This window comes from Haliotis rubra, unplaced genomic scaffold (genome assembly GCF_003918875.1).
Source record: "Haliotis rubra isolate DU_JTF1 unplaced genomic scaffold, ASM391887v1 Scf1658, whole genome shotgun sequence".
NCBI lineage: Eukaryota > Metazoa > Mollusca > Gastropoda > Lepetellida > Haliotidae > Haliotis > Haliotis rubra.
The window spans coordinates 40,261-53,646 of record NW_025765623.1 but is presented as its reverse complement, the minus strand read 5'-3'; positions in this window follow the sequence as shown (position 1 = coordinate 53,646).

The following is a 13,386-nucleotide window of genomic DNA, read 5'->3' as shown; positions in this document are numbered from 1 at the left end:
AGTAAGGGGCGAAGTGGTGTGTTGGGCAAAGGAACGCTAATCCTGGAACCAATGCCCTCAACCACCAGCCTCCCGTCCTCCACCGACACAGGGGCGCAACCCACGGCAAACGGGTTGGTGGACCAAATATCCCCCCGGGTCCACAACGGGGGGTTGAAGGGCGCTTAGCGTGACCCAGCACCCACCACGAGGAGGTGGCCCTTCACGGGTGCCAGATATCAATAGCCACCAGCAAATATCTGATACCATCATTCTTTTTGCTATAACGAGAGAGGTCTGCCAGATCCACATCAAACATTTCATTCATAAAATTCACCCTTACTTTTAACCTTTTAAATCTATGCTTGACTGGTCTATGTAAACTATAGGCATCTTGATTCTTCACAAATCGTTTCACATTCCTCAACCTGATATGTTGTTGTTTTCTGTTTTTCTTCAATTCATCACGTAGTTTTGATGGACCAAAATAAGCTCCAGGATTTTCAGCATTGAAATAATACTTTTCTATGGCTTTTTCTTGCTTTAACATGCTGCTCTTCTTTTCCGAACTCATGTTGCACTGTGGAAACTGTGACTGACTAAGCAATATATATATATAACATGAAACAGCATGGGTTTATTCATTTTATTTGAACATTCACTAAAGTTTGTTACGATGCATAATGATAACTGTCATGTTACAGAGCATGATGAAAACACTTTTGTATTTACACTGATAGAATATGACCTTCAAAGTCCTGTGAAACCATGTCTTCCATCATTCCCACATCATCATAGTAGCACATACAGTTCATGAGATCCATACAACACACATGACACTGAATTTGTCCACTATGACAGCTCATGTAACGCAACTTATTGTTGTGACGACATATACTGCAACTTTTCTGAAGAGGAGTAAGTTTCTCTTCCTGATAGAGATCGTCCATGATTCCACTGGATGAATCAACAGCTGTTATGTCTGTGGTTTGTTTCTCTTGCTGTTCTATGTCCTCCATGAGATGAGTGTAATCCAACCACCAGCCGTCTATAGTAGGTTCTGTGGTAGGTGTTATGGGTCGGGTTGTGAGGGATGGAGTTGACACTGCTTCAGAATCTTCTCCCAGGTTTCTGAAAATGACAAATAAGATTGGAGAATGTAGAACTGCAAACACAGTAACATGTACGTAAATGAAAAGCTATTCCAAATGATAAACTATTCGCTTACTTTGGTTGTATAGGAGGAGTGGATTTCTTCTTTTGAGACTTCTGCTTCTGGCCACTTTTCTGTTCCTTCACTTTCCTTGGCTTCTTAGCTTTAGCAACACGCTTGTTGGGTGACTGACGTTTTCTGTTACTTGAATTACTATCCTGAGTGGTGGCAGAGATTTTTGAATAATCCAACATCAAGCTCATGAGAGCTGGCGATAGCGAGGGGAATTTCTGTTCTAGAGTCTTCATTCTCTGGAACATCTCTGTGTATGTGTTTTTATACAACTCACTTGTTCGCATCATCGTTTCGTGCAAATGAAGCTGAGTGTTAAGAATATCCTTCATTTCTTGAAACGTACTCGAGAGCAGCTGGTCTGTTGAAAAGTCCACATGTTGAAGGTGAAATATCTTCTGTGCCATATGAATTGCAAGCAGAGGTGTGTTTCTGAAACTTGTTCACTCGATAATGACGATGAAACTGATTTGAAATGTCTAATACTAAAAGGTATATGGTGGGATTGTGTAGAGCATGTAAGCACTGATTGGATGTAGAGTGGTACACATGCAGTTTGGTTGGTTAATACTCTACATCAGTGGAATATTTTATTCTAACTGAGGAATGCTCGTTCGCCAGGGTTGAAATGATTTTCAGAGACCTATGGAATGTTTAATGTATTCTGTGGAATGCTTTATTCTACTCGTGGAATGTTTGTTCACCCGTGACATCAATAGATTGAATGCTTAAGAAGCTTTAAGAATCATGTCACTGGAATGCTTATTCATGTCTTCCGGAATGTTATTGTATTCTATTGAATGCTTTGACTCTCCTCTGGAATGTTTATTCACCATGACGTCAATAGATTGAATGCTTTGAGTATGAATACTCTGGAATGTCTATTGTTGTGCTCAGGAATGCTATTGTGCTCATAGGGAGGTGTGCTCAGGAATGCTATTGTGCTCTGGAATGCATTGTGCTTATAGGGAGGATTAATCCTCAATCGATTGAAGATTTTTGAGGATTACTGCTCTGGAATGCTATTGTTATGCTCTGGAATGCTTTTGTTCTCTTAGGAATGCTATTGTCTGTGCTGAACGGATTACTTTTCCCCTACTGCCATTTTGTTACATGTAGGTACGAACAGGATTTTATCATTTCATGCTGATCGTTTTCAATCTTACTATTTTAATTTAATAAGGTCTATAAAATCGCTGAACCCTGGTGCTGTGATAATATGTTGCGACATGATTCCACGCACCATGGATTTCAGCCAAACACGGGGGTGGTAATCCGTGCGAATAATATAATAAGGCATGTGTGCACGGTTCTCAGATGTAAGAATGTGCGAACATGTAAAATATTGTTTTTATATTTGGGAACAGGTGAACCAAGCCACTATTTATATTGTTTGGACGGATTACACCTTAATGATAAAGGGAAATATCAGCTGAAAAGGTCATTTGACCAAGCATTGTCACATGCCTACAGATAAACTGTTTTCAGCATATATTTCTATTTATTTCCGAATGTAATTGCATATCTGAAGAAGTTTGATGATCCATTTTCGGTATAAATGCAGTTTTTATGAACATCTTTCCGGTTTTAACAATCAATATAACCTTGCATCTTGCAGTATCCATCAATGTTCTTTTGGTCGTTCATCTCTCCACATTAGTGTAAGTAATCTGAATCAAATCGTTGAAATGTTTGTTTAGTACTTTTGATTTACCTTTCCCAGGGAGAAACTATATACAAGATGTTTACATCTGATGTTTTTTGCATGGCAATAATGACAGTACACTGTGACAAAACCCTACCTACAACCACAGCTTGAGTACAAATCTTTATTTATTATCTATGTCAATATATTTTCGCCGATGCAAACTTAAAAATTGCTTTGCTACGTTGGAGTCAATTATATTAATCTGTATTTGGTGCTTAAAAGTCCACAGGCCTATAACACATTTATACACACAATATTTACAACTGTACAGAAGACAGGCCTATGTCAAATATTTACACATTACAACTTTAGGAGAGATTTTCTATGTATAAATGCAAATAGATATACATTCACAGGTTCTGTAATTGATTAGACTAAGTAGTTTCGTTTGTTAATAGTATGGTCATTTATATTTCATTTGGATGGGTATTATAAGATGGTAAATATTCCTTTCTAAGCTTTTCATAGGCGGGGCAGATAAAAGAAAATGGCATTCGTCTTCTTCAGCATTAACGTTACAGAGGTTACAAATTCTATGATTACAAGGAATATTGATATAACGCTGAGCGAGAACGTGATAAAGCTACCGAATTTCTTTACAGTGAATTTTTATAAATAATATTTTTGACATAGTTCACATTTCCATTGTTTATAATACAGACATTTAGAAGACAGATATATTGATTCAAGGGTGTTTGTTGGTAGACGTGTTTCATTGTCTTTACTCAGTGACTACCACACTCGTCACAGCCAGGTGTTAGAGAAGCACGTGCACAAGTGCCCACCAAGTTATTGATTCATTAGCCTGTGCTGTGCCATCTCCATCCTTTCTCGCACACCTGGTTGTCCCTTTCTCTGCACTCCTCCCTCGTAACAAATAGTAAACTGTGTCAAAATTTTAATGATAGTTTCTTAAAGAACTTTTTTGGTGGAGTCCAGAAAATTTTCAAATATAAGAAAGCTGTTGGGTGTTAGTAAATGATAAACATGTGTACTATTTATTTTTATGTGGCAATTTTGTACAATGATAAAATTTGCAATTCATCGGTCCGTTTCTGGCTCAAACGGACTGTAGACCGCTCGGACGAGTAAGGTCGAACGGAAGGGGTCGTCCAGAGTGACCAGGAGAAACGGTGAAATCAGAATGGTCTATCTAACTGACTGTAGTCATGGGCTGAGACGAACCAAAAGTCCCAGACACCAAAAATGTGGATCAAAGTCCTCCCCTAGAAACCTGGGGTGCGCCAGATTTCTCAATTGCAACCAACCCAGAACGGTTTTGTGACGCCGATCAAGCTGAGGGAGGCGTCCAAAAAAGCTGTCGTACATCTTCTGGAAAGTACGAATCAGACGAAACATCCATAAAATCCTCAGCTCCGGAGGCCGAGGATTTAGAACGACAAGCCGTGAGTGTGGGGCGAACCAAACAAGTTTTCTTAGTAGAGGAAGGGTGGTGGCCAGTAGAAGTATTTCTAGCCTTATCTGCAAGCCTACGTGTACAAACCCGTTTATATGCCTTGAAGTCCTCAAGAGATAAGCCAGAGCATTTATCATAACGTTTCTCACAGGAACATTGGCCCACAACAATTCTCATAATTATTACATTTGTTACTTTTTGTTGGTATTTTCTAGTTTTCTTTAGGGGGCTGATCAATTCATTTTTATCTTTCTTTATATGTGTATCCAAACATTTCTTATATTCTTTGGTACATCGGTCCACGGTTCCTAGTATGGTGATCTACCTGCAGTTGTTGGCGATCTATAGCCCATGTTTTCATACTGCTTTAGTTTTACATGCTAGTTTTATATTCACATCTGTGATACTCTAGTACTTTTACTGTCCATCGTCGACAGGTTTTACTCTTCAAAATTGTTTTCGTCACGATATGGCTGAGATATTGCCGACGTGACGTTAAATGTTCAGTCACTCACTCACTTTTGAACATCGGCGATATTCAGCCTCATCAAACTTAGTCTTCCTTTTGAAAAATCAACGTTGTGATTTTTTGAAAGCGTTTACGTTTTACTCGACATTATTTTCCAAATAAGGCTTATCACTGCGATCTCGTTTCGACACTGGTAGAGGCGAGCGTCTCACACCAAACGTTGCACGTGCTGCTCCACTCAGGAGACGCACTATCCCAGTGGCAAACTCACTGACTGCACGTGCTGGGTCGTCGTGACCTGGTGTTGATTGCAATAAATGGGTCAGTTCCAAGACATAGTTTTTGTTGATAATATTTACAATATTTGTTTGCTTTATTTATGTCATACCGCTTTAGTTTTGTAAAAACGTCTCTCGATGAGTTCTTTATCAGTAGGTTTCCAGTTAGTATAATTAAATGGAAAGTGATTCGTGAGTGAGTGAGTTGTCACATCGGCAATATTTCAGCAATATCGTGACTAAAACTAGTTCTAAATTCATAATACATATTCTGAAAGCCATTAAAAGCGCAATTGGCATTTGTAGTCTGGAACTTACAAAAAGTTATATTGACGATTTTTTTTTCTGCGATTCAGAGGATGTAAGGATAAAAGGCTGTTATGGTGACCCATTTCGAGTTCGAGTCCCCGAGCATTCCTCTCACATGAACTTCGATGCTTAAAACTGAACCAAATTGCAGGTTTGTCATAAATTTTGCCCTAGTTTGAATAGTTGTCTCTCGTAATGCCAAACTTTAAAGACAACAGAATTTTCATGTCATTGTGATTTGTCAATAAGAAAAAAAATCACGATAAGTCTAAAAACATGTATTTATCCGCTATAGAGTTTCAATATTGCTGAGTGTGGCGTTGAACAACAGGCGTGAATATTAAAAAACCAAATTTCAAGGTCAGAGTATTGCTGATAGAGATACTGTGGGGACATGAATCGGTATACGTCAGGAGCAAAGATACAACAGTCCTGATGTGTCGCGGAGTGATAATTACCAGAACAAAAGTGGTTATTATCAATTTTTAAAAAAAGAAAGTTCAAAAAACATTTTGCCTCCTCTAGGCCTTCGTAGTAAAGAGCAAAGCTTCTGCTCTTCCAGTGTCAGTTTCAACCACGTGAAGTCCGTGCAATACCGTTGCTCCGACTTAGGGCGGACGACAAGCCGATAGTGAAGCGGCATTAGCCAGGTCATAAAACTTGGACAGACTGTACACAGGTGCGGTGGCCTGTGAGGCTGTGATACGGATGTGGATTGGAAAGTTTGACAAGCTGTACACGAATTGATTGCGAGAGGTCACACACCGTTCTGCCTACAGTCCCCATTTGGGAAAGATTTCCGCCCGTAACCCCCGGTTTTTTTTATCCCCTACCTATGCTTAAGAATAGATATTAATTTCTAAAAAGGGGCGCTTATTTATTTTTGGGGGGTTTTAAGCGTTTAAAGGGGGATTCAGAAGTTTTGGGGCATAAAAAGCTTTTATAAAAGGTTTAGTTGCTAGCGTCTATTTTCTTATCCTACTCAATCACATCCAACCTCACCCCCGCACTACATCCCTTCTTCATGCTCTGCTGCATCCGGAAACTGGGAGAGAGAATATATAGTATTGACTATCAACTAATTATAATGTGCAAATGAAACTGTCTATCATGCAAATGAACATAACTAACTAAGGCTGGAATCGAACCCGTGCCGCTGACTTGATAGTCCACTGGTGTTACCTCTGTGCTACAGAGGACGATGACAGCTGAAGTGATAATGATCGTTTTGAGCTTATGTGTTACTTATGAATGAGACTGACATAATTAAACCTTATTGTCGATTTCATATAAGCGTGTGCTATTGCCGTGATCATGTGAGCATCGCATTAAAATGTGAATACATTAATGAGTTCTTTGCTGTTTTTTATTATAGCTTGTGTCCTTGTCATATTAACTCATTAAGGCCGAGAGCCGCATATATGGGGCAAATTAATCAGCTTCTCACAGCGAGTGACGTGTTTATGGGGCAGGTAACTGGCAGTTTCTCACAGCGAGAGCCACATATATTCGTCAACAGAAAGCACCTCTTATTCAGCGAGAGACGCACATGTGTGTTGTACTTTTAAAAATCGCACTGTACCTATTATTTCAACCAATTTAGTAGTACGTAGCAAATATTAGCTTTTCTTGCGAGAGATGCTACCTTTAGTGTCAATCAAAAGAAGTATTTAAAGTGTTTTGATAGCAATTGCTAATCATTATCATAGGCTTGTACAGCATTGGCAAATGAACACATGTCGGCGATAAAGGGGATTATGATGTTTTACAGAGGTAAGTGTCTGGTATTCTTCATACTAAAATACTTCTTATACACATTGATTGAATTAGATGTAATGGTTTAGAGGTTACTGAAGATGATATTTTCTTCAACTTCCTTATAAATAGGAAACTATACGAAATTTCAAGGACATACAAAGAATTCAAACACAATAGAATAGTTTGCATTTATATGTTAGGTATTATTACTTTGTCATGTTTCATATAATGAAACATAATGTATAAACACAAATAATTATACATCCAAGCCCGAATAGATTAGACATAAGTTAAATTACTAATTTGAAGCTTACTGAATTGTAACTAGTTATTTTCCATAATCTAAAGTTGATAATGTTACCTAATCGAATATCGAGCCTTTGCATCGAATATATATACATGTCAGTGTTATTACAACAATTAAATCTTTTACAACGTTTGTTACAAAACAGTAAGTTGGTAATTCAAAAAAATCTCACACATAGACAGCAGTAATATCATAAGTTATTACATGTAAACCATTCAAAGGTATTTCGAGCATTTTTGTTCAAGCTGTTGAAAGTTTCAAGTTGGTTTGAATTGTAAGTTTTCTATGCAATTTACATGAGCATTGTGTAAAACATTTGTATTTGATCTCTATAATTATCAAATCCGGTGTAATTATCACGTGTATCAATCAACTCAGTCTCTATTGATCCATCGTCAATAAAGGCTTGATAGTATATCAGCTACGGTATCGATACACATGCGTATAATCATTCAATCAGATTACAGTAATGAGATAATTGAACACCTCTTTTGACCTTGATATAACAGCCGCCGGTAGAATGCATATGTAGTTACGTCCTTGTTGAAAGGTTTGTCCCGTGATAAGTGAAAAATAAACAGATGCGCTGTTATATCTTTGGACAACTTGCTTTATGGAGTCACGCCCCTCTCTGTAATGTTTATGCATGCATGCACATCTGTTATCTTATGAACATCGTTTACATTCAGTATAAATATAGGCACGCCCTCCTTCATAAATATTTGGAGGAGGGTGTGTGTGTGTTCAACTGCAAGTTCATACACTATATTAATTCAGTATAGTGAAATTTCGTGAATTCTGAAATACGCGTACTTTAGTTTGGATAATCATTCGTATCAAGGTGAAGATTATATTTACATGTACAGCAAACCATTATGTTTTATGTACTAGTTGTGTGCGTAAAATGTATATGAAAATAAATGCTATCTCTACTCAATGGTTGGATTTCAATCGCTTTGTTTTACGTATCGAAAAACACTAAAATGAGGTCAAATATACTCGCCAAAGTCTCTATCTACTCCTATTTGTCTTGTGTGTATATTTCATACATCGTTACCAGTGTGTATGTTTACAATACACAAACTGTTACATGATAGCAGTAGGGGAAAAGTAATCCGTTCAGCACAGACAATAGCATTCCTAAGAGAACAAAAGCATTCCAGAGCATATCAATAGCATTCCAGAGCAGTAATCCTCAAAAATCTTCAATCGATTGAGGATTAATCCTCCCTATGAGCACAATGCATTCCAGAGCACAATAGCATTCCTGAGCACACCTCCCTATGAGCACAATAGCATTCCTGAGCACAACAATAGACATTCCAGAGTATTCATACTCAAAGCATTCAATCTATTGACGTCAAGGTGAATAAACATTCCAGAGGAGAGTCAAAGCATTCAATAGAATACAATAACATTCCAGAAGACATGAATAAGCATTCCAGTGACATGATTCTTAAAGCTTCTTAAGCATTCAATCTATTGATGTCACGGGTGAACAAACATTCAACGAGTAGAATAAAGCATTCCACAGAATACATTAAACATTCCATAGGTCTCTGAAAATCATTTCAACCCTGGCGAACGAACATTCCTCAGTTAGAATAAAATATTCCACTGATGTAGAGTATTAACCAACCAAACTGCATGTGTACCACTCTACATCCAATCAGTGCTTACATGCTCTACACAATCCCACCATATACCTTTTAGTATTAGACATTTCAAATCAGTTTCATCGTCATTATCGAGTGAACAAGTTTCAGAAACACACCTCTGCTTGCAATTCATATGGCACAGAAGATGTTTCACCTTCAACATGTGGACTTTTCAACAGACCAGCTGCTCTCGAGTACGTTTCAAGAAATGAAGGATATTCTTAACACTCAGCTTCATTTGCACGAAACGATGATGCGAACAAGTGAGTTGTATAAAACACATACACAGAGATGTTCCAGAGAATGAAGACTCTAGAACAGAAATTCCCTCGCTATCGCCAGCTCTCATGAGCTTGATGTTGGATTATTCAAAATCTCTGCCACCACTCAGGATAGTAATTCAAGTAACAGAAAACGTCAGTCACCCAACAAGCGTGTTGCTAAAGCTAAGAAGCCAAGGAAAGTGAAGGAACAGAAAAGTGGCCAGAAGCAGAAGTCTCAAAGAAGAAATCCACTCCTCCTATACAACCAAAGTAAGCGAATAGTTTATCATTTGGAATAGCTTTTCATTTACGTACATGTTACTGTGTTTGCAGTTCTACATTCTCCAATCTTATTTGTCATTTTCAGGAACCTGGGAGAAGATTCTGAAGCAGTGTCAACTCCATCCCTCACAACCCGACCCATAACACCTACCACAGAACCTACTATAGACGGCTGGTGGTTGGATTACACTCATCTCATGGAGGACATAGAACAGCAAGAGAAACAAACCACAGACATAACAGCTGTTGATTCATCCAGTGGAATCATGGAAGATCTCTATCAGGAAGAGAAACTTACTCCTCTTCAGAAAAGTTGCAGTATATGTCGTCACAACAATAAGTTGCGTTACATGAGCTGTCATAGTGGACAAATTCAGTGTCATGTGTGTTGTATGGATCTCATGAACTGTATGTGCTACTATGATGATGTGGGAATGATGGAAGACATGGTTTCACAGGACTTTGAAGGTCATATTCTATCAGTGTAAATACAAAAGTGTTTGCATCATGCTCTGTAACATGACAGTTATCATTATGCATCGTAACAAACTTTAGTGAATGTTCAAATAAAATGAATAAACCCATGCTGTTTCATGTTATATATATATATATTGCTTAGTCAGTCACAGTTTCCACAGTGCAACATGAGTTTGGAAAAGAAGAGCAGCATGTTAAAGCAAGAAAAAGCCATAGAAAAGTATTATTTCAATGCTGAAAATCCTGGAGCTTATTTTGGTCCATCAAAACTACGTGATGAATTGAAGAAAAACAGAAAACAACAACATATCAGGTTGAGGAATGTGAAACGATTTGTGAAGAATCAAGATGCCTATAGTTTACATAGACCAGTCAAGCATAGATTTAAAAGGTTAAAAGTAAGGGTGAATTTTATGAATGAAATGTTTGATGTGGATCTGGCAGACCTCTCTCGTTATAGCAAAGAGAATGATGGTATCAGATATTTGCTGGTGGCTATTGATATCTTGAGCAGATATGCTTTTGTGCTACCTTTAGAAAACAAGAAACCTGAATCAGTGTTGAAAGCCTTCAAAGAAATACTGAAAACTAGACAACCAAAGAAGGTTCGCACAGATGCTGGATCAGAATTTCGAGCAGGCTTTGAGTCATATTTGAAAAAGAAAAACATCACTCACACCATTACACGGAATGAAAACATTAAAAGTAATTATGTAGAACGCTTCAACAGAACGCTAAAATCACTGATTACGCGTTACATGACTCACAACAATACCAAACATTACATCGATGTTTTACCTAAACTAGTGCACAACTATAATCATACATTGCATTCCTCCCTACCGAATTTATCACCAGCACAAGTGAATAAAGACAATGAATTGAAAGTTTGGCAGCATCTGTATGTCAAACCTTTGTTGAAACATCTCAAAAGTCTGCACCCTAGGAAGAAATTCAGATATAAAGTAGGAGATCTTGTTCGCATTCCATATCTGAAGAGACCTTTCAACACAGAACTTGACTTGAAGTGGACACAAGAACTGTTCAAAATAGCTCATCGTTTTAAAAGACAGGAAATTCCACTGTACAAACTCAAAGATTTTCATGATGAAATGATCAAAGGTACTTTTTATACTGGTGAATTGCAGAAGGTCAATAAAGGAGAGGATATTGAGTGGCAGGTGGAAAAGATCTTAAAGAAGAAACGTATGAATGGAAAGACTTATGCTTTGGTTCGATGGTTAGGTTGGCCCAGTTCCTTTGATTCTTATGTGGAGGAAAGTCAATTGAAAAATTTGTAATGGAGAAATATGTGTTTCTGAAGTGTACAGACTCAAAGAAAGATTACTTCAAGGGTAACACCCCCTACCACTTTCGTGTGAAACTGAATCAAAGATTGATGTTTGATGGCTTCTGGATAGTCAGCTTGACAGAATTAAACTTTGGAAAGGTAGATCTCACTCATATGAATGACCCTTATGTAGATGTGTTGTGTAACTTATGTGATAGTTCATCGGTAGGACACACTCAATTACCATTGTTGAGACGTTTAGACCTGAGGGAGGGGCCTAACTTTACATTTGCTAATGAATACAATATACATGTGATGGTGAAAGAATCTCCAGACATTGAAATTAGTATAAAAGCAAGTGATGGAACTCCATTGTCATTCTTGAAAGAAGAGACTCACCTAACACTTCACTTCAGACGTTACCCTTTTGCTGATTGATATGGAGTCTTTACCTCTGTATGTGCCGATTACAACAAATGGCAGAATTTTTCAAGAAACACATGACAGGTAGTTCTCAATTGGTGAATGGAAAACCACAACCTAAGCTCATTACATCTCATCAACCTGATGAAGCATCAAAAGAAGTTCAAGTCAAACTGCAGGTGACTTCTGAACCTCAAAGTGTGGTGGAAAGAGCAGATGCTAAAGAGAAGAGACAGAAATCATTAAAAAGAGCTGCAGGTGAACAGGTGGTCACAACCAAGAGGATACGTCCAACAAGCAACATCCCTTCCAAGACAGCTCGTGTCCACTCCAGTGAAAGAAAAGGATATCTTTAGTTAACACCATGTCGCTGCTCACCAGTAAAAATTTTCAAGAGATTGTTCCCGAGTCTTTAAATTTATTCACACTACCCCCATTTCAGACATGTATTCAACAACATTACTATGAAAATGTACGTCAAGTGAGTCAAATCAACGATGAGGCGCCTTTGGAATTCAGTATTTCTAACACAGGTAGTGACTACCTTGATTTGAAGAGGACAAAATTGCATGTGAAACTCAAGGTCACCCACAATGATGGGAGCTCATTGGTTGATAGTGAACACGTGGGTCCAGTCAACCTGTTTCTTCAGTCGCTTTTTAGCCAGGTCTCAGTTTATTTGAATGACACGCTGGTCTCTTCCACAAACAATCATTATGCTTACAAGAGCATGATGAAAGCATTACTGAATTTTGGAGCTGATGCAAAGACTACACAGTTAACCTCTCAGTTGTTCTACAAAGATGTAGGAGGATCGAACAGTGATATAGAATCAACTGATACAGAAACAGGAAGCAACACCGGCTTGATGACACAAGGAGAGTTCATTGCATTGAGTCAAGAGATGACCATGTCTGGAAATCTATTTGAAGATGTGTTTGAGATGGATAGATACATGATAAATGGTGTACCTATGACTATGAAATTGTACAGATCCTCTCCTACCTTCTGTCTCATGAGCGGTGTGGCCAACAAAAAATTCACTATAACACTATTGGATGCTTATCTCAAAGTCTGCAGACTGAATGTCAACCCAGCCCTGATTATAGCTCACAATACCTTGTTTGAGAACAACTCTAATGCCCGCTATCCTTTCATCAAATCTGAGGTGAAGGTCACTAGCATTCCTGTCTCTCAGTTAACACATACCATTGACAATGTCTCAAATCCCATTGCTAATCGATATATCATAGGATTTGTAGATAGTAGCAGCTTTAATGGGAAATATGATGGGAATCCTTTTAACTTTCAATCGAGCATGATTAAAACAGTCAACCTGTATGTGAATGGTGTCAGTGTCCCAGGGAGAGCTACAAGTGCAGATGATGTAGACACCTATCTCAACTTGTTTGATAGTAAAAAACTTTGGTGTCAAAACCAGGGAAATGGTATTTCAAGAAACGACTTTTTGCTTGGCAGTGCTCTTTTGTTTACCAACTGGATGAAGTAGATGCTGATTATCTCAATCTTGTGAAATCAGGA